We start from the raw sequence: 26,680 nt of genomic DNA on the forward strand, positions 1-26,680 counted from the left end.
TGTCTGGCATTTAGTTTTGTTTATTTGATCAAATAGTTAGGAGGTCAGTGTTTAGTTAGGCAAAGCTTTCTGCTACCTTTCCGTTTGGATTTCTCAGTCATAGATTTCTCGGGTATTGAAGCGCCCTTGCTCGGTTTTTCTTCCCTGTTGCTCTCCCCTCTCCCAGCTTAGATATTGACTAAAGCTATCCAACACTGCTGGCCTGGCTCCAGATTACAGAGGTAGGTGGCTACCACCTCTCAGGTGCAGTAGCAAACACATCTCCCTGAATTGTCACACTGAAGCTCAGTGTCCTCAGGAGTACCTGAGCCATTCCTAGGACGGCCTTGACCTTTTAATCCCAATGATAAAAGCAAGAGAGCTCACCAAAACAGTTCTTAACAAGGCAGGACTGACAATTCTTAACATTTTTTAAATACAATTCTGGAGACCTGCTTCACAGTTGTTTTCAGGGGCATTTTCTATTTCACTGAGTACTCCCTCATGCTTTTAATCTTTTTGGAGTTGCCACAATGATGCATGAATATCAGCCATTTTCAGTTTAATCATCACTCTGTGTCTTAGCCTGCTCAGGCTGCCGTGACAAAACACCTGTATAGACTGTGTAGTTTAAAGAAGAGGTTTATTTCTCATGGTTCTGCAGACTGGGAAGTGCAAGACCATGGTGTAGGCTTTGATTCAGGTCTCAGTGAAGGCTTTCTTCCTGGCTTGTATGTTGTCGCCTTCTCACCGTGTGTTCACGTGGTCTTTCCTTGGTCTGTGGGCTCAGGGCAGGGGGGAGGGGATCTCTCTCTTCCTCCTTTTATAAAGCCACTAATCCCATCATGGGGGCTCCCCTGGTGGCTCAGAGGGTAAAGTGTCTGTCTGCAATGCGGGAGAACCATGTTCAGTCCCTGGGTTGGGAAGATCCCCTGGAGAAGGAAATGGCAAATCAGTCCAGTAGTCTTGCCTGGAGAATCCCATGGACAGAGGAGCCTGGTGGGCTGCAGTTCTGGGGGTCGCAAAGAGTCGGACACGACTAAGCGACTTCACTTTCTTGCTTTCTTTCTTAATTCCATCATGAGGACCTAACTCTCATGACCTCATCTAACCCTAATTACCTCCCAAAGTTCCCATCTCCAAATAACATCAGTTTAGGGATTAGGGTTCCAACATATGAATTGGGGGGAGGGATGCAAATATATAGCCCAAAGTAACTCTGATCAAAATTTGGATTTTAGAGAGGGGAAAATGTGATTGGTCTAGCTCAGGTCCTGTGCCATCCTTGGCTAAGAGGTGGGCTGAACACCTATTTTAATCCCAACAAACTTTATCCATTGGGAAGTGGTAATTTTCCAAGGGAATTCAAATGCTATCAGCAAGAGGAATGAGTGCCAAGCAGTTAAATAACCACAAATGTCCCCTGCAGACAGCTTCCAAGATTTCAAAAGAGCTAAACTGAAAGCAGGGTTCCCAGGTAGCTCCGCTGGTAAAGAATCTGCCTGCAATGCAGGAGACCCCAGTTTGATCCCTGGGTTGGGAAGATCCCCTGGAGGAGGGTGTGGCAACCCACTCCAGTGTTTTTGCCTGAAAAATCCCCATGGACAGAGGAGCATGGTGGATACAGTCCATGTGGTTGCAAAGTGCCAGACACACCTGAGCAACTCAACACAACACACAGGACAAACTGATGCAACTGAGTTTATCAACTGCTTCATGAAATAGCACATTCACCTGTAATATGCAAATGGATGAGAATGTTTCTTGTGAAACTCTCACTGTCATTTTTCACCTTAGTTAGCCTTAAGACGGATGTGCAGAATCTTTTTTTCTTCTTTTCATTTTTTTTTTCATCAGAAAAGAAAAAACACCTCAAAATTCCAGGAGATTTTTCTTTAAAATATTTCCTTATTGGATCTATCTATCCCAATGTGAAAAATTGTACATCACACGTGGCTAAGTGAAAACAAGCAAGTTTCAGAACAGTAAGTAATGTCATTTTGATAAAATATTTAAAATACAATGTCACTGAACAAGTTACCCCGAAGTCTTCATGGACTTGGTTTGATTACACGCCAAATTTGTAATAGTGCTGTGGTCAACAGAGTAATGTTCCCTCAAAGGTATCCACGTTATCATCCCCCAAACCTGTGAATGTACTGCCTTACACGGAACTTTGCAGATAGGATTAAATCAAGAATCTGAGATGGGAGGATTAACTTGGATTATCCAGGAGGTCCAGGTATAATCACAAGAGTCCTTATAAGTGACAGAGAGAGGCAGGAGAGTCAGTGTCAGAGTAATAAGGTGTGAGAAAGGCTGGATCGGCTTTGCTGGCTTTGGAAAGAGGAGGGAGTCAGGGGTGCAGGAGGCAAAGAAGTGTATTCTGCCCTGGAACCTCCTGCACGGAACTCAGCCCCGGCAGCATCTTGATTTTCACCCAGAGAGACATATTTTGAATTTCCAACCTCCAGAACTGTAAGATAATAAAGTTGTGGGGGATTTTTTCGAGCCACGATGTTTGTGGTAATTTGTTCCATCAGCAGGAAACTGATGCAAGTGGTTATTCTTGGGAATAAGGTTTTGCAGGAGAGGGACGTGAAAGGAAATATCAAAGGACATTAAAACTTCTAAACTGGGAATTTTTGCAAGAATTTATCATCTGTATGCTAACCACTAATACATACTTCTGATGATACTTTACAAACAGGTTGTTTAATAACTCGTTTTCAAAAGAATTTGCTGAATTTATCAAAATTCTTCATTTTTTTAAGGAGAGAAAATTTGCTACTTAATATTCACAGACTTTTATGAAGTGTGTATGTATATATATGTGTGTGTATATATATACACCTTATATTAGTCAAAGAATGTGCTAAGCTGTACGGATATGTGTGTGTGTATGTGTACACACACCTATTTATTTGATGAAGGTGAGGGTTTCTTTTTTCCTCGTGTAGTTTGAAGACAAGAAGTCCAAAGGAAAGGGGTCCAGGGCCAGTTAGAGGCTTCAAGTTTCTAAGTCTCCTTCTCTCTCTCTTGTTCTGCCATCTGCAGAGAGCATGGCTTTCATTCCCAAAGTTGCCACGTGGCTAGAAAATGGCCACAGGAGCTCATGACATCTGTATTCTTGGCAAGAAAAAGAGAGGATGGGGTGGGAGGGAGGAGGCCAAAGAACACATTCCTGCTGAGTCTTCCCCTTTTAAGGATCATACTTTAAATTGGCGCTGACAATAAGCTAGTCTTGTGGCTACCTCTGTCTACAAGGGAGGTTGGGAAATGAAGGTTTTAAGCGGGGTACATGGACATCCGCCAGCAAAATCAAGATTCTCTTAGTGAAGAAAAAGGAGAGAGATAGATTTGGGGTAAATAATTAACACCTGTACCTGTGTTCTGGCTTCAGTAACAATCAAATTATAAAGCACAGGCCTTTGAAGCTATGTCTTGAAGGATAAATATTATGCCATGATGAACAGTCCTTAACCATTCAAGGCAATGTAAATAGACATATCATAAACATTTTATCTGTTCAAAGCTAACCTCTTTGTAGAACTGGCAATAAACATTTAAAACCTAAAACAATCAGTTCTACTCTGAATTGATTTATAGGACATCAACTCAGTATATTTAGGTTTATAAGTAGCCCTAAAAATATACTAAAAATAGTTTTAAAAATATACCCCGGTGTTCACTAACCATTTACACTAACCAAGACTCAGAAGCAACCTAAATATCCATCGACAGATGAATGGCTGAAGAAGATGTGTTACATACATACAATGGAATATTAGTCAGCCATACAAAAGAATTGGACCATGAGAGCTGGACCATAAAGAAGGCTGCTATGCTATGCTATGCTAAGTCACTTCAGTCGTGTCCGACTCTGTGTGACCCCATAGATGGCAGCCCACCAGGCTTCCCCGTCCCTGGGATTCTCCAGGCAAGAACACTGGAGTGGGTTGCCATTTCCTTCTCCAATGCATGAAAGTGAAAAGAGAAAGTGAAGTCACTCAGTCATGTCCGACTCTTAGCAACCCCATGGACTGCAGCCTACCAGGCTCCTCCATCCATGGGATTTTCCAGGCAAGAGTACTGGAGTGGGGTGTCATTGCCTTCTCCAAAAGAAGAAGGCTCAGCTCCAAGGAACTGATGCTGGAAAGAACTCTTGAAAGTCAAGAGATCAAACCAGTCAATCCTAAAGAAAATCAACCCTGAATGTTCATTGAAAGGACTGGTGTGGAAGCTCCAATACTTTGACCACCTGATGCAAAGAGCTGACTCACTGGAAAAGACTCTGATGCTGGGAAAGATTGAGGGCAGGAGGAGAAGGGGACAGCAGAGGATGAGACGGTTGGATGGAATCACTGACTCAATAGACACGAGTTTGAGCAAATTCTGGGAGGTACTGAAGGACAAGGAAGCCTGGCCTGCTGCGATCCATGGGGTCCCAAACACTTGGACACAACCTAGCAAATGAGCAGCAATAGCACAAAAAAGAATGAAATGATGCCATTTGTGGCAACATGGAAGGACCTGAAGATCATTATATTAAGTGAAGTAAGTCAGAGTAAGATAAACATAATATTTATATGTGGAATCTTAAAAACTAATACAAATGAACTTATTTACAAAACAGAAATGGACCCCCACCCAGACTTAGAGAATGAACTTACGTTTACCAGGGAGGAAAGGTGGGGGGATAGAGGGAGTTTGGGACTGACATGTACACACTGCCATATTTAAAATAGATAACCAACAGGGATCTACTGTATGTGAACTAGGTTGCTGCACTCATGTCTGACTCTTTGTGACCCAATGAGCCATAGCCCACCAGGCTCCTCTGTCCATGGACTTCTCCAGGCAAGAATGCTGGAGCAGGTTGCCATTTCCTCCTCCAGGGGATCATCCCAACCCAGGGATGGAACCCCGTGTCTCTTAAGTCTCCTGTGTTGTCAGGCGAGTTCTTTACCACCAGCGCCACCTGGGGAGCTAGTCTACTGTATAGCACAGGCAATTCAATGTCTTGTAGTAACCAAAGATGGAAAAGAAAATGAAAAAGAATATATATTTATGCATATATATTGCTGTACAACTGAAATTACCACAACACTGTAAGTTAACTGCATTTCAATTTTTAAAAACAATTTAAAAAATAGTTCTAGTTTAAGATGAACTTCAGAAGGAATATAAAATACCCACCTTGAAATTCTATGCAAAATGTTTGTGTTTGAGTATTTTTTCTGATTAAATGTTGCATAAACCCTCAAAGGCATTGATGACCCAAACAGACTAATAACTATGGATCTAGGTGTTGTGCCCATTTGGGAGATGCAAACACTTACCTGGGCTTTCTTGGGCACTCAGTGGGAAAGAATCCACCTGCCGATGCAGGAGACGCAAGTTCAGTCCATGGGTTGGGAAGATCCCCTGGAGGAGGAAATAGCAACCTGTTCCAGCATTCTTGCCTGAAAAAGCCCATGGGCAGAGGTGCCTGGCGGGCTCGCAAATAGCCCATGGGCTGTCAAAGAGTCAGACACGACTTAGCAACTAAACCACCACCACCACCACCAAAACAACTTATCTAACTGAATTTGAATTGAGTGTCATACAAACATTCTCAGGCCAGACAAAAACTACTTGATGGAGTGAAGAGGGCTGGGGACACAGCTGGAGGCCAGGGGGTGATCAGAGACCAGCATTACACAGCAAAAAGCTCTCTGGCCTTTGAAGAAGCGAGAAGGAACTGGGTCTCAGGCCCCTGGAGACAGCCAAGGGGGCATCCTCAGAATAAGTGACATCCTAGAGAGGGCAGTGTTTCATTTTGAGTCTGAGAAATAAGAAAAGAACAACACAGACCATCTGTTTGATCTACAAACACAGATATTTGGCATTTAGTATTAAAACTGTTGATCAAGCTCCCAATGCTAATGATGAACAAGTAGAAGCCTCATGTTCTGTGCTGCCCAAGTGATCCCCGGAGGGGAGGAGAGCTCTAATCCATCTGTCTAGTGAGTCAACCCACACAGGTTTAAGACTTCAAGAGCCTTGAGGATTAGGACAGAGTTAATTTGCTAATTTAATCAAAAGGGGTCCCCCCAAACAAACAAACAAAAATGTAGTATATTTGCAACATAATGGTTATCTGGTTATCTGCCATTTCCTCCTCCAAGGGATCTTCCCCACCCAGGGATCGAACCTCTGTCTCTTATGTTTCCTGCACTACAGGTGGGTTCTTTACCACTGAGCCACCAGGGAAGCCAGGGGAGAGGGGAGAGGCTGTCTGCCAGTTGGAAGGTCTCCAGAGTAGGGTGTGAGCCTGCCCCTCCTGGGATTCTCAGTGTAGTCATTGCATTATGAGAAGAAAATGTTAGAACTTTTCAAAATTGATCATCTTAGAAAGAAGGGAGGGACTTCCCTGGTGGTCCAGTGGTTAGGATGCTGTGCTTCCACTGCAGGGGGCACAGGTTTTATCCCTGGCCAGGGAACTAAAATTCTATAAGCCGCGCTGTGTGACACGCCCCCTTCACAAAAGGGGAAATAAGCATTATGAATATTCAGTATATGGACTGACAGCAGCACCAACACTCAACCCTTGGTAGAGATGTGAGACTGTCAGTCTTCACTCACTATAGGGGATGTGTCTACGGAAAAGTAGGAACGTCACAGCTTGGAGGCACTGACTGTGGCATCCCACAGCTTCCAGGGTCTGGCACAGACATTTATTTGTGTTAGCTTAAGTGGATTTACAGAGCACAGTGGGTTTCCCAGGTGGCGCTAGTGGTAAAGAACCGGCCTGCCGACGCAGGAGACGCAAGAGACGCGGATTCAACCCCTGGGTCTGGAAGATCCCCCGGAGAAGGACACTGCAACCCACTCCAATAATCTTGCGTGGAGAGTCCCATGGACAGAGGAGCCTGGCAGGCTACAGTCCAGAGGGTCGCAAAGAGTTAAACACAACTGAAGCACAGATCATAAAAGTAGCCCCACAATATATACAAAGGACTTTAAAAGATTACAGGAAAAAAAAACCCTGATGATTGAAGATTTGACTAAGACAAAAATCAAACCAGATAATGACAGAGCTGACATCTGTGGTCCTAAGGTTTATTCAGTCACATTACACAGGAAAAATAAGGACGAACTAATTGGATTGAAAAAGTGGTTCCCACCAAACTGAAAATACCCAGAAGACTACCAGAACTATGGAAGGCTATCTACCTTCAAGCACCTAAATTTTACTTTGGGTATACCGACTAAGCTTACAGTGCAACTGTGAAATGTCTTTTTCGACTGTGACAGCTGTTAAAACCAATGACAAAGCAAACTGAACTTAGAAGCAGACCTTTGAATTGCTACATAACAAAATGTCAAACCACAATTCTCAAAAATAATGAAGCGTATTCAAACGCATTGCACTGATTAAAAATAACATTTTCAAGAAAATAATTTGTCACAAATAAAAATAAATGTTTTCAGATATTGTTCATTTCCAACTTAGCTCATCCTTTAAAAATATCTATTTTGTGTATGCTATGATATACATATATATTAATACAGCACTACATATATAGAACAAAATATAAATAGACATCTTTGGGGGTTACTACTCAAAATGTTATTTACTATTAGCCTGTGCAATCAAAAGTGTTTAGAAATCATTGTTGAAGATGATACAGGGTAGTTGCAATTTACTCATAAAATAATCTAATCCCTATCAATTTAGTAATCTTCCTGGATGACTTGATGCTTTAACCAAATTAAAATATGATCTCACCTTCCTTTAAACTCCCATAGCTGTAACTCAAAGATAACTGTGCTGTGATTTCTACTAATTACACTTATTTTCTTTTTGGATTACAATTACTCAGGCAGATGAGTGGTCCTCCTATGGACTTGAGAAAAGGCATACTGTGGACAGAATTTGGGTTTGAATCATTTCATTGATTGCTTCAGTATTTATTTCCCCTAGCACTTAGCACATAGGAGGTGCTCATCAAAAATTTATTTGGAAGTTAAGAGAAAATGAGTAAGTGTCTAGAAGGCCTTTAGGACTAAGGCTCACAGCAGGCAATTTCATTATTTGACAAGTCATTGAGGTAAACCACTGTGCACTGAGTCTTGCCGGGAGTGAGGACTCTTCCATCAGCGGGAACTTTTTTCATCCTCTGATCATACAGGTAACTGTTTATGCCAAAGACTGCTCACTTCTGCTCAGAAATAAAAAAGCAATATATTTGGCTACTGTTTGTGGCTTGGAGATGCCTAACCCATGTGGGATCTTAGTTCCCTGACAACAGGGATTGAATCGGTACCCCCTGCAGTGGAAGCCTGAAGTCTTAACCACCGAACCACTAGGGAAGTCCCACGTGTTTCCATTTTAAATGACTGTGTGTGTGTTCAGTCATTCAGTCCTGTTTGACTCTTTGCAACTCCATGGACTATAGCCCACCAGGCTCCTCTGTCCATGGAATTTTCCAGGCAAGAATACTGGGATGAGTTGCCATTTCCTACCCCAGGGGATCTTCCCAACCCATGGCTCTTGCGTCTCCTACATCAGCAGGTGGATTCTTTACCACTAGCGCCACCTGGGAAGTGCAATAATTCTATATTGTTCTCAGTCTGACTCTTACATGGATGGTCATAAAAAAACAAATTCAATATCATCTTTAGCTCATTTATATATAGATGTAAGTTTAAAATTTTTTTAATTAAAAAATTTTTTTAGGCTATCCTGGGTCTTCGTTGCTGCCTGACGGCTTCTATAGTTGTGGCACGAGGGTGTCTCTCTAGTTGCAACACAAGTGTTTCTACAGTTGCAATGCTTAGGCTTCTCCAGTTGTGGCACAGGGACTCAGTAGTTCTGGAGCTCAGGCTCTCAAGTTGCCCCATGGCATGTGAGGTCTTAGTTCCCTGATGAGGATTGAACCCTCGCCGCCCGCACTGGAAGGTGCATTCTTAAACACTGAACCACCGGGGAAGTTACAGATGTAGATTTAAAAAAAAAAATGCAATGGGCAAATAACCTCACTGTTCAAAATAATCTTAATAGCTCCATTCCTTATAAAATATGCAGTAAGTTCTAATGGACTCTTTGAGAGTAGGAACTAATGGAATCTTGCTTTATGTGCTGACATGAGAATGTCTTACTTGACTTCAGTGTATCTGATTCAGTCGTGTAACTGATTCTCTCTCTTTTTTTTTAATGTCAAAATCATTTTCAGGTCCAAAGGTTCCCCTTGGTTCTTCAGTAAAGTCCCAATTTGAAGCCCCAGATTTAGTAAAAATTTCTCATTTGCCTTTACAAGAAAGTCAATGATAATTTTCCAGTAATTTAGGGGGCAATTTCTACCCTACTAAATTCTGAAAGATTATGAAAGATTACTAAATTATAAAAAAAATACATGGGAGATGGATCTTGCTAAAGAGATATGTTCTTTTATGATTTCCACACCAATTTGCAATATTTGTAACAATGCACAGCAACTTTTTTTTGACATTCTAAGGAAATGATAACATGGAAGGCCATTGGACTGCTCTTGTATGAATATAACTCAACTGCCTTCCGGATCTTGGCTTTGAGATTAGAATTGTTTTTCAGAAGGCAGAAATGGGTTGAGCTGAGCTATCCGTAACTCTACACTAAGAGTTCCCATTGTCACCTCTACCACCCAGTAAGTCACTTGGCTAATATATAATGCCAATGAGCCTGATATCAAAAGTCCTATTTCCATGCAGGACAGTTGGCTTATATAAAGACAGAATAGCACGATCACAGCCCTAGCTACCTTCTGCCCTCTGTGATACATGTCTCTGTTCATATGGAAATGATACAAAGCTTGGGTACGTCTAAAAGTTATGCCACAAAACAAAAATCTTTGCAAAATTGGAAAAACTTTTTATAATGATTTTAATTCCATTGGCTGTGCTGGCTCATTTTATATGTCAACTGGACTGGGCTAAAGGATGCCCAGATAGCTGGTAAGACATTATTTCTGAGTGTGTCTGTGAGGGTGTTTCCAGAGAAATTAGCATTTGAATCAATAGATTGAGTGAAAAAAATTGCCCTCACCAGTGCGGGTGGGCATCGTCCAACCTGCTGAGGGCCTGAATAGAACAAAAGTCAGAAGAAGGGCAAATTTGCTCTCTTGGCTTGAGCTGGGGTATCTGTCTTCTACCCTCAGCCATGCTCCTCCAAGTTGTCAGATCTTCAGACTCAGCCTGGGACCTGTGCCATCACCCCAATCCCCACCCTGGCTCCCTGCTCTCATCCTTGGACCAGAGGGCTTGGAAATGGGAACCACACCACTGGCTTCCCTGAGCCTCCAGCTTGCAGACAGCAGACTGTGGGACTTCTCAGCCTCCATAATCATGAGAGCCAATCCCTCATGATAAATCTCTGTATCTAATAGAAAACAAACTAGTGGTTACATTGGGAGGGGTGGGGGAGGAAAAGGGGGTGGGGGGCACAAAGCATTGAGTGTATGATGAGCTCAAGGGTGTACTGTACAATGGGAGGCATACAGCCATCATTCTGTAATAACTAAATGGAAAGTAATCATTAAAAACAGTATAAAAAATTTAAAAATCAATGGCTATATCTGTATCATCTATCAGTTCAGTTCAGTCGCCCAGTCGTGTCCGACTCTTTGCGACCCCATGAATCGCAGCACGCCAGGCCTCCCTGTCCATCACCAACTCCCAGAGTTCACTCAGACTCACATCCATCGAGTCGGTGATGCCATCCAGCCATCTCATCCTCTGTCATCCCCTTCTCCTCCTGCCCCCAATCCCTCCCAGCATCAGAGTCTTTTCCAATGAGTCAACTCTTTGCATGAGGTGGCCAAAGTACTGGAGTTTCAGCTTTAGCATCAGTCCTTCCAATGAACATCCAGGACTGATCTCCTTTAGGATGGACTGGTTGGACCTCTTTGCAGTCCAGGGGACTCTCAAGAGTCTTCTCCAACACCACAGTTCACTATATCTACAGCTAAATCATCTCCTACTGGTTCTATTTCTGTGAGGAACCCTGACTAATACAAAGATGCTCTTCAGCAGACTTAATTTGAAGTACAGTTAATTTACAGTATTGTCTTAGTTTCAGGTAGACAGCAAAGTGATTCAGTTATATATTTTTTCAGATTATTTTCCATTTTAGGTTACTGTGCTATACAGTGAATCCTTGTTGCTTATCTATTTTATGTCTAGTAGTTTGTGTCCATTAATCTCACACTCCTAATTTATCCCTCCCCCTCTTTCCTTTCCCCTTTGGTAACCGTAAGTTTGTTTTCTGCGTCTGTGAGTCTATTTCTGCTTCATAAATAAGTTCACTTGTATTATTTTTCGACTCCACATATAAGTGATATTATGTATTTGTCTTCAGGTGACCTTGAATGAATAAATTCTATCAACTAGAATCACTAAGTAAGAATGGAGAGCAAGCTAATTTTTAAAGGGATTCATCCAGCCTCACCATGAAAAGGTTACTAAGTCAATATTGAGTCCTCATATCCTGCTTTTTGGAAAAGCAATAAAAATGGAGGATACTGAACAACAAAAACAACCAAAAAATGAGTTTTTCCTGTCTCATTCAGTGTCAACACACTATAAGTTTTCTATAATGGTAAATTTTTATGATAATAAAAAGAATGCATTCTCATTGTACCAAATCTGGAAAATTTCAAAAACTATGGAGAAGAATTCAATTATCCATAATCCTACAATTCATTCATTTGCTTATTTGAGCAACATGTATACAAAATTGCACACATTTCTATGAGAAGGGCAGCATGTTTCAAAGCTCACCAACCAGAAAGGTTAGCCTCTAATTGATTTTCTTCTAGCCCTTTTTCTCAATACACTCTTGATAATCAAACAGGAATCCGGGACTCCCCTGGTGGTCCAGGGGTTGACTTTGCCTTTCAATGCAGAGGGTGCAGGTTTGAGCCCTGGCTTCCCTGGTGGCTCAGACGGTAAAGCGTCTGTCTACAATGCGGAAGACCTAGGTTCGATCCCTGGGTCGGGAAGATTCCCTGAAGAAGGCAATGGCAACCCACTCCAGTATTCTTGCCTGGAAAATCCCATGGACAGAGGAGCTTGGTGCAGGCTGCTGTCTATGGGGTCACAAAGAGTCGGGCACAACTGAGCGACTTCACTTTCACTTTGGGGAGTTAAGATCCTACACGCCTCACTTCCCCCAAATCAGAACATAAACAGCAGAAGCAATACTGTAACAAATTCAATAAAGACTTCAAAAAAAGGAAAAAAAATAGGAATCAGATTTTATATATATTTGGATTCTCTTTTTCAGTTAGCATAAACATTTTCTAAATTATCAAATAACATTCAAAAATACGATTTTAACAGCAGTGTAATATCACATCACATAAGTTTATACTGATTTATTAAGCCATTCTACTTGGGAACATATACGACTTTCAATGTTTCATCATTGTAAATAATTCTGCAAGTAATGTCCTTTGGCCACATATCTGATTACCTTTGGAAATTTTTGCTAGGGTTCAGAATGCTAGATCCAAAGCCTTGAACATTTTTAAGGTTCTAGATATATAACACTCAATTGCTTTTTGCAAGATTGAAGTGGTTTATATCCACCAGCTATGAGAATGTCTGTTACACAGTGAGTTCCCATCCCTCAAAACAGTGAGTGTGTGCGTGCTCAGTCATGCCTCACTCTTCGTGACTCCATGGACAGTAGCTCCTCTGTCCATGGAGTTTTCCAGGCAAGAATACTGGAGCGGGTTGCTCCTCCAGGAGGTCTTCCTGACCCAGGGATCGAACCAGCATCTCTTGCGTCTCCTGCTTTGGTAGGCAGATTTCTTACCAGTGTACCACCTGGGAAGCTGTATGAGTATTAGCATTTAAAAAAAGTCTTTACCAACTGGATCAAAATGCTTTTTCTTTCAATTTACATTTCTTAACTGACAAGGTAATCAAGATACGGTGCATACATATATATATACACATACGTACATATAATATATATCCCTTCCATGCACACATGCGGACAAAAGTATGTTTGATACTGCCTTTCAGATCTTTCTGTAAAAGAATGTGATTAGAAAAATGCAAGCCACTCTCATTTTAATTCTTTCCTTTCGTTTTTGTCATTTGAAACTCATAAATTTGATGCACTCTATATTTATAAAACTTGCTTAATGTGTGGTGTATTTGCATCAAAAACCTCAGCTTGTCAGCAAGTTGTACTTATAGCCCCACAGGTAAGTATAGCGCTGTTCTGAGCACTGAGAGTACATAATATGGAACAGACACCAGCCTGTGATCTAGGGGAGACAAGACATGTAAACATGCAATTATCTAAATATGTACATAAATACACTTCTGTAATTACAGAGTGAATATGGGAGGAGGGGGGATTTTACCAGCGGGTTGGCGATGTTTACTTCTCTCTTCCCCATAATATCCTGGCATTTTTAACCTCCATATCTAGGACATGAATTATATGTCAGGGGCAGTCATTCAGGTGTCATATCACATGGGCATAAAAAATAGTCATTAATATTAACACCATCAATAAACTGGCCAGAGATATCTCTTCACAAAAGGGACCAGACTTTTCACCCTGTCAGGAAAAAAAAAATGGTAACAAATATGAGCAAAAGAGAAAAGCAAATGAAAAAAAGAGAGAGAGAGAGCAAATACTTCTGGACTAAATTCACCTTACATAAAAAGAACAGATCCAGAGTTAAATATAAGTGTACTCCCCCGTCCTCAATCAGAGGAACAAAGTGCGGAATATGACTTTTGTTTTAAAACCCATTTTTGCTTTCCTATTCATTCTTCCCCACCTACAACACGTTTTGGGTCCCCGCCTCCCAGCAAACACTCTTGTGTGTATTAAGCAACATTTCTAAGCATGTACTAACTCATTTGATTCTCATAATAACCCTATGGCGAAAGCGCTATTAGGATCGCCCCCATTTCACAGATGTGGAAACTGAGGAACCACGAGACTAAATAACTCTCCCAGGCAGCTGGGATTCAGCCTCAGGAAGTCTGGTTTTACAGTCTATCTTCTCAACCTTGCAAGTTGCACTGTCTCCTTGGCTGCACGGTGAACTTTGTGCATTTGAATGGCTAAGGAGATGTGTAAGGAATTAGGAAAGAAAGAAAAGTTTTAAAAGTTATCACACCATTTGAGAACTTGTAAAAAGAGAAAAGAAAGGGGGCAGCCTGGGTTAGTTGTGCAAAGGCAGTGGAAGCAGTGGAAAACCAGGAAATGGAAGAGAAAGGCAAAGAGACATCCACCTTCGCCCTGCTCAGCTCTTCGGTGACTGGATCTGGTGACTCAGGGATGGAACAGGGCATCCCTGCTTTTAGGCAGCACGTCGAACTTCACTGGATCCCCCAGACTGCCTCTGCAACAACCCCACCAGAGCCTCTTTCCACAGAGATTACGAAAGGAGTGGTGGAGGAAGTGTTGCTCGCTAACTCACACTAAGGAGCTGCCCCAATAAAAGTACTAACCCCATAGTAAGATCACATTCCGGCCCTCACAGGAAACTTTTCGGGAGGTGCCCTTTACCAACTGTTGTTGTTTGTTGTTTAGTTGCTAAGTCGTGTCCGACTCTGTGACCCCATGGACTGCAGCACGCCAGGTTTCCCTGTCCTTCACTGTCTCTCAGAGCTTGTTCAAACTCATGTCTATTGGGTCAGAGACGCCATCCAACCATCTCATCCTCTGTTGCCCCCTTCTCCTCCTGCCCTCAGTCTTTCCCAGCTTTAGAGTCTTTTCCAATGGATCGGCTCTGTAAATTGGAAGTAATTTCCTCTCTTGGGCAAGCTAACTATTGTGGGAGGTGGAAATACATGTAGAGTTTGTGAAGACTTGGGTTTCTCCAATGAGTTCTCTTGAAACATGAATGTCTAATGGGAGTGGCTGAAACAGTGCATCCAGGAGTTTTTTCCTCTGGGACCTCGGACCTCAACTTTCCCTCTCCTCTTAAGTGACTGTAGAGTGGGGAAGAGACGGTAAGAAATGTCCCTCTAAAGAACTTGGTGTGGTGAATGAAGGAAAATGAAAATTTCCTCCAAGAGCTAAACAACCAAATCAACTATTGGATAGCACAGGAAACTATACTCCATATCCTATGATAAACCACAGTTGAAAATATTTTTTTCTTAATTTTTAAAAGAATATATATACACACACATGTAAGTATTCAACATAACTGATTGAATCACTTTGCTGCACAGCAGAAATTAACACAACATTGTAAATCAACTACATTTCAATATTAAAAATCGATATATATATAAACATTATATGCAGCAGAGATATGCAGAGTCATCATGCTGAACATAGTAACCTGATTGAAGATATTAACACAACTAAAGGAATAATGGTTAATTTGAAGTAGCAATCGATACTATGGGAGAAGGAAAAGGAGAGAACAGAGAGGAAAATTCATGAGCTCTTTTTGCATTTTAAAAGTTTGCTAAAGCATTGCCCTCAAGGTAGTGAACGAAATCGGGCCTGCTCTGCCTTCATGGAGTCCCATGCCAAGCTCACAGTATCCATCTAGAAATAATTAGGGGGGAAAGAGGCAACCTAATCAAGAACATCCAGTAGTCCAGGCATTGGGTTTGCCCATTTGCAGCTACCAATGTTAGTCCCCTTCCTGTATCAGCTGATGCTCATAGATGGAGGACCCTGATCCACCCAGCTTGCAGACTATTGCAGAGAACAGGTGGGTGCACTCTCTCCACCCTTTTATTCTTTTCCCCCTGAAAGAGGCGGGGCTCTCAGGACATGTCACAGTCTATCAAGCCCTGGCCTCATGCTCCAGGGGGCAGGGTCATAGAGTCAGGTGCAGTCAGCTACTGCACCTCAAACACTTTTGCGCTCTTTGGTCTGCCTGCCCAACACTGGGACCCCCGTGAACCTCACATCCCCAGCAGGCTGCCTTCTGCCTTCTCACTGACTGCCGGATGAGGGCCAGCAACGGTCACCTCCAAGAGATGCTTCAGGCCATTCTGACCTGCGGGCAGTCAATCGTTGGTCCTCACCGCCCCCCATCCCTACCCCTGGCCCCAATTTTTGTTGTTGTTGTTATTTTCACTGTTTATTTTGTTTTGGTTTATTTTTTATTTTTATTTTTTAAGCTTTATTTTATATTGGAGTATAGCTGATTAACAAGCTGTGTTAGTTTCAGGTGTACAGAAAAGTGATTCAGTTATACATATACACGTATCTGTTTTTTTTTTTTTCAAATTCTTTTCCTGTTTAGATTGTTACCTAATATTGAGCAGAGTTCCCTGATATTGTGCTATACAGTACCCATCTCCTTTTCTAATTCAGTGTTCAGCGCGCAAGCTTCAACTGGGCTTGAGTTCCACGCTTCTGCTTCTGCTTGCTTTGGTGGTCCGGGCTGTGTCACTTATTCTCAACGTAAGTTAATCAACAGACACTCTGGTTGTCCTCTCCTCTGTGAGCTTTAGACAGGTCACTGATGAAAGTGGGCATCTGAGCCTGTGGAGCCAAGGACTGGACAAATGCAAATGCTACCAAATTAGTAGCATCCTGTGAACTACTGCCTGAGCAACTAGCTTCCTGTTAACCCTCAGAACCAACCATAGCTGCTATCCTTTTATATGTAAAACTTCTGCAAGGATCACCTTGTAAGGTCACTGAGAGGATGAACCATAATACAGGCCGAGCACCTAAGAGGATGCCTGACGCCAGGTAGACAATAAATATGGGCGTTACTGTTGTTCTTGTTTGCATTTTAGAGATAACTGTACATGTCTTGAATTACAGTCAACCTCCATTATCTGCGAGTTCCGCATCAACAGATTCAACAAAGCTCAGACCAAAAATACTAAAAAAAAAAAAAAAAAAAAAAAATTCAGAAAATTTGAAAGAGCAAGCCTTGAATTTGTCACAGGAGGGCAACTATTTACCTAGCATTTTCATTGGCACTTACATGGTATGAGGTATTATAAGAAATTTAGAGATGATGTGAAGTATATGAGACGGGACCTTCCTGGCTGTCCAGGGTTAATACTTCATCATCCAGTGCAGGCGGTAGGGCTTCCATCCCTGGTTGGGAAGCTAAGTTCCCACATGCCTCAGGGCCAAAAAACCAAAAAAAAAAAAAGAGAAAAAATCCATAAAAACAGAAGCAATATTGTAACAAATTCAATAAAGACTTTAAAAAATGTTGCACATCAAAAAAAGTCTTTTAAAATAAATAAAGTATATGGGAAGATGTGTGCAAGTTATATGTGAATACCTCACCATTTTATATAAGGGACGTGAGCATCAGTGGATCTTAGTAACCTGCAGGCATCCCAAATCCAATATACACTATACTCTTAAAAGGAGTAATAAATAACTACCGTCCACAATAAGTAGGAGACATTCTTTCTCATAATAGGAGACATTCCCAACATATCTATAGGCAGTAAGCTGGCAGTGAGGCCACGATATTTCTAAAGACCTGCAATTCTCTAGCCTCTTATAACTCAGGCCATTACTTGGTCCAAATGGCTCTGTCCAGCTCAACTCTCTTGCTGACTATTCGTGTTCTAAATTATACCCGGGTGCCATCTGCTTTAAAGTGGCCCGCATTTATGGCTTGCCTCGATATCTAACTCTAACCTTGCGAAACACATCAGGAGTGTACAATACATGTTCCCTGTGCACACACACGATTAGGGTATTCTTCACAACCTTCTCGTTAACCCCTCAGAGGCGTTCATTAATGCTCTGAGAGGGTCACACCCAAGGGCCATCTTCAACCACTGTGTCCAGTAAGAAATCCACCACCCAGGGCACACGTGTGCACACTGGCCCACACATGCATATGCACACACACACACACCTGTCTGACTGAAACAAAGCCCTTATAAAATGATGCTTACCTTCATTATACAGATCAATTCTATTTTCTATTCTATTTTTTTTTCTTTAAAAAAATGCTGCTGCTGCTAAGTCGATTCAGTCGTGTCCGACTCTGTGTGACCCCATAGACGGCAGCCCACCAGGCTCCCCCATCCCCGGCATTCTCCAGGCAAGAACACTGGAGTGGGTTGCCATTGCCTTCTCCAATGCATGACAGTGAAAAGTCAAAGTGAAGTCTGACTTAGACCTAAATAGATTTCAGACCCCACTGAGGACTCAAGACTTGCTGTTTTAAGACATTGTTGCGAGTCCTGTGGGTAGAAGTCCAAAATTTGTGTTGTTCATGCAGCCTTGTTTGTTATCATATTTTCTTCTTGTAAGTCCTAAGAGTGGCTTCTCCCTACTCTGGGGCTTTGCTATTATTTTTTGTATGTTTGTTGTTTTGACATTTTGATTAACAGATGATAATGTTGCGTCATTTTAATATTGTTAATATTAGAAACTGATAAAATGTGGTTCTCAGGAAAGTTTAATTACTCAAAAAATAAATGATTCTGGGAAACTGGGTATGTTGAGCCAGTCCACTGTTTGAAGCAGGATGATTATTGTTTCTGTGCTTCACCGGGCTTATAAAAGAACCGTTATCAAAGTACTAACACTGTTCACCAGCCCAGGGCCAGGCTGGGACCCACGGGAGAAGAGTGAAGGCCCTCCTGCCCACCCAGCCCTGCTCTCGATGGGCCCCTGGCCGCCAGCATGGCACAGCTGAGTGACATCCAGGACACAAACCCAAAGACATCATTTCCTAACGCTGCAACCTTGAGCACACCATCTCATTTCCCTGAGCTCCCGTGCTCTCATCTGTGAGACGGGCATCACACCAAATGCATGGACTCTGCCAGGACTGAGTGGGATCACACTGCATGTTTCGCCATAGAGCTCACTGTGAATTCACCTATCACAGTCAGCAGTGCCCTGTACATGCATGTGTGCTAAGTCACTTCTGTCCAACTCTTTACGACCCCACGGGCTGCAGCCCACCGGGCTCCTCTGTCCATGGGAATTCTCCAGGCAAGAACACTGGGGTGGGTTGCCATGCCCTCCTCCAGGGGATCTTCCTGACCCAGGGATCGAACCTGCATCTCTTAGGTCTCTCTTATGTCTCTTCATGGGCAGGTGAATCCTTTACCACCAGTGCCACCTGCGAAGCCCCAGCTGTGCCCCCTTCCCTCCTAAATCCCTTTCAATCATTTGAAGGTTTTTGTTTGCTTATAAATTTGTCTGTTTTTTTTTTCAGGATATTTATCTTTTTTTTTAGAATAGTGATTTTTCTTTATTTACTTTTTTAAAGTACATTCACTTTTTAAATTTTTTATTTATTTTTAATTGGAGGATGTGGGTCAGGAGTAGTGCCATGAGGGAGAATCAGTATTTATCATTTTCCCCTTTCTTTCTGTTAATTAATCTCAACATCAGATTAATCATAATCCTTGATTCATGACACACTGTCATCCGTGGAGGCCAGGCATAGCCTGCTTTTGCTTATTTGTGAATTAACCATTTTCAATACTATCACGAGCACCTAGGAGCCCACTACATCTAATGAAAGCTGGGGTCTTGGCCACAGCCTTTATCACAGAGTGCCGTGTGGCTCCCACACTCCCTCCTCTGCACCCACCCACCTAATCCCCTTGCCTCCCTTCACTCAAGGGAGCCTTCGCTTTGTCTCTTTAATTCTTTAGAATTTAGAAAACCTGCTGTCTTGGATGGAGGCAAGTTCAGGGCCATGCTAAGCTGAACTTTGGATGGACTCTGGACCTTCATATGCCAGGCAGACACACAGAGTGGAGGTAGTGTGGTCGTTGTCACTAAGTCACGTCCGACTCTTTGCAAACCCATGGTCTGTAGCCCCCCAGGCTCCTCTGTCCTTGGGATTTCCCAAGCAAGAACACTGGAGTGGGTTGCCATGCCCTCCTCCAGGAGATCTTCCTGACCCAGAGTTTGATCCCTCCTCTCCTGCATTGGCAGGCGGATTCTTAACCGCTGAGCCACCAGGGAAGCCCAGTATGTTGTAATGAATATCCCTACTCCCAGAGCCTCTCAGCAGAGATAGCAGGAAATTCTAGCTCTACAAGCATAAAGAAATAGAACAGCTTGCTCAAGCCCCTGTGTTTTCCCTCTTCTCCTCTCCCCCTCTCTCATCCCCCTTCTCTCTTCCTAGGGTTGATGAATGGTTATATAATATCTCTTTGTGGATAGCTCTTAATTATCCACTTTGTGACATTAAAAAAAAAAAAAAAACTCCTAGGTAAAGTTCCCCCTCCATCCTACACATTACCATAGCATTATCTCCTTTTCTGACTCAGATAGTATATTTTCAAAAAGCAGGTGAGTGCCAACTCATTATAAAATTAGCTGCAAGTGTGCAAGCATATACATTTCAATGCTATTCATAAATCTGAGATGATCAGAGCTCCACTCTCCTCTCTCAAGATACGAATAAAATTTGTATTTGAAGCTTATTGACTTGTTTTCCAGCTTTCTTCTTTCTAGGATAGACCATCTCATTTTTTCCCCAACTGCCTCAAGAATAAGGACCACTCCACCTACATTCCACCCACCAGTGCACAAATTATAGGCTGCAGGAAACCCTGCCTAAGAAATGGAAGGAAGTAGAAGGAGAGTGAATTTCAGAACTTCTCCCGAGTGTCATCAGAGATCATGTCACTTTTGTTTAGCAAGATCCAACTGATGCCCCAAAGTAAGTCCAGAACACTTGGAAAGCTCTTGAGAGTTAAGTTGGTTAACACACTTATGTCATCAGGTAGCAAGCTCTGGAATGGTGGAAAGAGGGGAGAAAAAGAGGTCTCCAGGGCAAGCGAAAGAGAGAAAGAAAGGAAAGACAATCAATGTGATGTTGCACAGAGCACAGTCACTGAAGAGCTTCAGCTGGTGATGTCTAGTATGGAACTTCACTGGAAGTTGGCTCGTGTCCTGAGCTTCGCTAAAGTCATCATCCATTACCCTCAAACGCCCATTGTGTGTGGATGTACCCAATAGCCTGACGGTAGTGGTGCGTTGGGAGAATGAAGCAGGAGGGAGAGTGGCCACAGTAAGACTTGAGCAGGTTGGAAAGACCACCGCAGCATGGAGTGATTTGGCTGTCGGGGAGGCAGCACTCAGGGTCTGCCGCAGAGGGGAGACCGTGTGTTTCCTTCTTTCAACAATCTTTTTCTGAGAACGGGGCATGAGGCTGGAATGATGCTAAATATTAATAACACACAGGCACTCCCCTTCACAGACCCAACATCTAGAGGAGAGGGGAAAAGGCAGCTATTCTAACTCCATGGGATAAGAACAATAAAATAATTTACAGGGACTCCCCTGGTGGTCCAGTGGTTAAGACTTCGCCTTCCAATGCAGGGTGTGTGAGTTCGATCCTTGGTTCAGGAACTAAGACCCCCACATTCCTCTCGGCCAAAAAACCAAAACATAAAACAGAAGCAATATTGTAACAAATTCAATAAAGATTTTAAAAATGGACCACATCAAAAAAAACTTTAAAAATAAAATAATCTACAAAGACACACATGCATTAATAGCATTGAGGAGTGGAAGGAAGATCTCAGAAGAGGTGATCCTGAAGTCAGGGTTTCCATTAAGAACTCTTTGCTTGCAAATAACAGGGAAAGCAGGCAATCATATCCAGGGCCATAATTTGCAAAACCCTGGTTTTAACAAATAGAAATTCAATATATATATAAAGAGACTTAGAGATATGTAGTTATTGGTTCTAGCTTGGGAACTTCTGGTTGTCATTATGATCCCAGGCTCTTTCCATCTGTCAGCTCTGCCTTCCTTCATGCCTGTTGTCTCATGACACAGAATGACTTCAATAGCTCCAGCACTGGGTCCACCCATGTTCAAGACAGAAGAAAGAGGAAGAGGCAACCCCAGCAGCTCTCCTCTTATACTTGTCCCTTTTATTAGAAAGCAAAGCTTTCCCAACAGCCCCAAATGGATGTAGATTTCTCCTGGCTTCATTGGCTAGGACTGAGTACACAGTCAATCACGGCAGCAAAGAAGGATGCAAAAGTAACCATCTCTCTGTTTTACAGGGAAATGAAGAAGGGAGAAGGATCTGGGAGCATGACTGGGTCCATTCCAAGCATCTGCCATAAGTTGGATTCTAGTGAATGTATGAAAGAGAGAAGGAAGTGTATTCAGGCTAAAGAAATGATGGGTGAGAGTACAGAGTTAGGAAGGAGCAATGTATTCTAATTGTTTACACAGGTTCATGTTCCTGGAGCCTGGATGTGAGCAGGGAAATGGGAAACAGGGGGAGAAGAAGGCAGGGCTGAAGCAGGATGACTTCTGTGGGCCTTGCCAATGAGTCTGGATTCTCCATCTTTTTGTATCCCTAGCACATTAAGCAGAGAAGGTAATGGCACCCCACTCCAGTACTCTTGCCTAGAGAATCCCATGAACGGAGGAGCTTGGTGGGCTTCAGTCCATGGGGTCACTAAGAGTCAGACACGACTGAGCGACTTCACTTTCACTTTTCACTTTCATGCATTGGAGAAGGAAATGGCAACCCACTCCAGTGTTCTTGCCTGGAGAATCCCAGGGACGGGGGAGCCTGGTGGGCTGCCGTCTATGGGGTCGCACAAAGTCGGACACGACTGAAGCGACTTAGCAGCAGTAGCAGCAGCACATTAAGACTACTTTGATAAAAGCAGATGCCCAATAAGCATTAATGGTTCTTGAGACAAAAAGAGAAGACAAACAAGCCTTGATGGTTGAGAAAATCCTAACTAATTAAAAAGTGAAGGTTGAGTCAGGTTTCTTGTTTGTGGCTCATGTTGTCCCCTTGGCATCAATTTTGTTTTTATGATTAACCCCTCAATCATACCAAGATAAAAGGGAAGCAGCTATGCCTGAGGATTGCCCACGCTCCAGAATCTCAGCTCTTCTATCAGCAAGCCCGGTGTGGCCCTGAGCGCTGCCCAGACTCCTCAGCCCCTTCCTACCATGTTTGTGCACCCTTCTTGTCCTTGATGCGCCATCGCTTCCAACAGTCAGCACCTGCGGTTTTCCTTTGCAGGACTAGCATTTCTACTAGAACCACATTGCCCACAAATACAGACAGTTGGAGGGCTTCCCAGGTGGCACTAGTGGTAAAAGAACCCGCGTGCCAGTGTGGGACATGCAGGCTTAATACCTAAGTTGGGAAGGTCCCCTGGAGGAGGGCATGGCTAGCCACTTGATTATTCTTGCCTGGAGAATCCCATGAACAGAGGAGCTTGGTGGTCTATCATCCATAGCATTGGAAAGAGTCGAACATGACTGAAGCAACTTAGCACGTGTTCATTCACAGAGAGCTGGAAATTCCTGACAACTCCCACCAATCGCCTGGGGCAGCTCTTAACCAATGACTGACAGGGGTGGGAATATGAGACCTAGCCCCTTGCCCTGAGGCAAGACAACTCTGAGGTATCCCTTGTGGCTCAGATGGTAAAAACAAATCTGCCTGCGATGCACGAGATGCCATTTTGATCCCTAAGTCGAGAAGGTCACGTGGAAGAGAAAACGGCAGCCGACTCGGGTATTCTGGCCTGGAGAACCCCATGGACAAGGAGCCTGGTGGGAGGAGTCCATGCGGTCACAGAGAGTAGGACACGAATAACACTGTCACTTTTCACACTTAGAGTCATTTCCCCGGTGGGATTGGGTGGAAACCACCCTCTGCCTGGCTTTACTGAGATCCCATCCTTGCTTGGAGAAGGCGATGGCACCCCACTCCAGTGCTCTTGCCTGGGAAATCCCATGGACGGAGGAGCCTGGTGGGCTGCAGTCCGTGGGGTTGCTAAGAGTCAGACACGACTGAGGGGCTTCACTTTCACTTTTCACTTTCATGCATTGGAGAAGGAAATGGCAACCCACTCCAGTGTTCTTGCCTGGAGAATCCCAGGGACGGGGGAGCCTGGTGGGCTGCCGTCTCTGGGGTCACACAGAGTCAGACACGACTGAAGTGACTCAGCAGCAGCAGCATCCTTGCTTGGCATCTTTCCCTCCCCATCTGCTTCTCCTATACATTTACTGGTCCTTCCTGGAAGAACTTCATTAGTAAATCACTTGCTTATGCATCCTTATCTCACTAAATAATTGTTGCAGGGGAGTTAGAACCAGATACTCTGACTATCTTGTATTACCAGGTGATACTTTATAGATTTTGGAATTAGTAGAGTCCGTTGCCAGAAACAGAAACTACCCAGGTGTGTTAAACAGAAGGAATTTAAACCGGGAATTAGGCCCTTCCAAATCACTGAAGCAATAATACTGAGAATTCCCTCCAAATTAATGTCAGACACCAAACCATGATCTAAGATGTTTAGAGAACACCAAAAAGAATATATGGCAAACGAACAAAACCCAAACAAGATAACCACAAAACACCTAGGCGTATCAACATCAAACTTCAAAAGTCAAAGATAAAGAAAAAAATCTTAATGAGGCCAGAGGGAAAAACGACCTTACCTATGGATAAGCGAGAAGCAAAGATAAAAATCATATCCAAATTACATCTTCAGAAACCATAACAGATAATAAAGGAACTGAGGGAAGTAAAGAGTTTCGAGAACAATCCGCCAACCTAGGATTCTTTACCTTGCCAAATTACCCTTGAAAAAATGAGAGAGGAACAAAGACTTTCTCAGACCAAACCCGAGAGATTTTCTCATAAGTAGACCTGCCTTGCAAGAAATGTTAAAAAGTTCTTCAGACAGAAGGAATATGACATAGCTCAGAAACTTAGGTCTACATAGGGAAAAGAAGAACATCAGGGAATAAATAAGGGAAGGGAAATAAAGGTTTTGTTTTTATTTTTAATTGATCTAACAGAAAATGTTGTTAAAATAATAACAGCCACTGTGTATTTGATTATGTGTATGTATATGTGATATATATTTGCTTCTGTATGCTTAAATATAGGGCTTCCCTGGTGGCTCAGAGGTTAAAGTGTCTGCCTGGAATGTGGGAGACCCGGGTTCGATCCCTGGGCTGGGAAGATCCCCTGGAGAAGGAAATGGCAACCCACTCCAGTACTCTTGCCTGGAGAATCCCATGGAGGGAGGAGCCAGGTAGGCTACAGGCCATGTGAATGAATAGCAGAAATGATACAAGGGACAAGAGAGAGGAAATGGAATTATTTTGTTATGCTAAGGCGCTTCCCAGATGGTGCTAGTGGTAAAGAACACACCTGCCAATGTAGGAGACGCAAGAGACATGAGTTTGATCCCTGAGTCAGGAAGATCCCCTGAAATAGCAAATGGCAACCCACTCCTGTATTCTTGCCTGGAGAATCCCATGGACAGAGGAGCCTGGTGGGCTACAGTCCTTAGGGTTGCAAAGAGTTGGACATGACTGAGGCAAAGCAAGCAGGGTACTTACAACATTGAAAGTAGACGTTTTAATATACTAAGAAATGAGGTAAATAGAATAGTTTTAAATGCTCCATTAAAACCACAAAAGGCAGAAAAAGTCTGAAAACCAAAGATGGAACAAAGAACAAGGGTAATAAAAAGAAACAGTAATAATGTGACAGATATTAATCCAACTTTATAAACAATCACTTCAAATGTCAATGGTCTAGATACACCAGTTAAGAGACAGGAACTGCCAGAGCCCATCAAAAAGCAAGACCGACTCTATGGGGTCTACAAGAAACCCGCTTGAAAAGTAAAGACACATGTAGAAGCATCCCGTAATCCTGTGACTGGATTTTAGTCTTTTAGTGAGGCTGTGCCTCTGGACTGTGAACTTCACAAGCATTTCTCAGTTTTTTCTCCCCAGTTGGGTGTGTCAGGATGGCTGGAGAGGGTTGGATTGGGGTATTTCCCCTCCTCCAGTCAGTCAGGCTTTGATAATACCCCAAGCAATTAGGCTGTGGTTAACGAGCTTCACCTGAGGGCAGATCTTGTCTAGAAGAGCAGAGCTCTCCAGTGTTATTTCAGAATGGCTCCTCTTCCCCCTCCCTCTGCAGGAAGGATGAGGGGATTTTTCTATATTTACTGTGGGAATGTGGTCAAGCTCCTGGAGATACAACTCATGATACTGTGGAGGCCTCCTGATGACCCAGTGTCCCTGGAATTTTTAACTCCTGAACGTTCAATTGTTTGTCAGTTAGGAAGGGAGTGATAAACAGGCAGAGTATAGAGAAATTTTAGAGCAGTGAATCTGTTCGGTGTAATATATAAAGGTGGATAGGAGCTTTCTCAGTGGTGAAGAATCCACCTGCTAATTCGGGAGACACAAGTTTAACCCCTGATCCAAGAAGATCCCACATGCTGAAGAGCAATGAAGCCTGTGCACCACAACTCTTGAGCCTGTACTCTAGAGCTCTGGAGCCACGACTACTGAAGCCTGTGGGCTCTGGAACGCGTGCTCCACAAGAGAAGACAGCACAGTGAGAAGCCGGTACACAGCAACTAGAGAGTAGCCTCCGCTCGCCACGACTAGAGAAAAGCCCAGGCAGCAACACAGACCCCGCACAGCCAAAAACAAATAAGTAAAATTATTGTACAATACATGTATAATGATGGATACATGTCATCATACATTTGTCCAAACCCATAAAAGTACAGCAGACACCAAGAATGAACACTAATGTGAAGTGTGGACTCTAGGTGACACTGATGTGTCCGTGTAGGTTCATGGGTTGTAACACAGGGACCACTGTCCTCCAGGATGTGGGTAGTTGAGGAAGCTGTACATGGATGGGGCTTGGGGCCATGTGGGAACAGAGAGTACTTTCTGCTC

Source organism: Bos grunniens, chromosome 17 (assembly GCF_055505025.1).
Source record: "Bos grunniens cultivar Pamir isolate PY7600 chromosome 17, Bosgru_T2T1.0, whole genome shotgun sequence".
In the NCBI taxonomy this organism is placed as follows: Eukaryota; Metazoa; Chordata; class Mammalia; order Artiodactyla; family Bovidae; genus Bos; species Bos grunniens.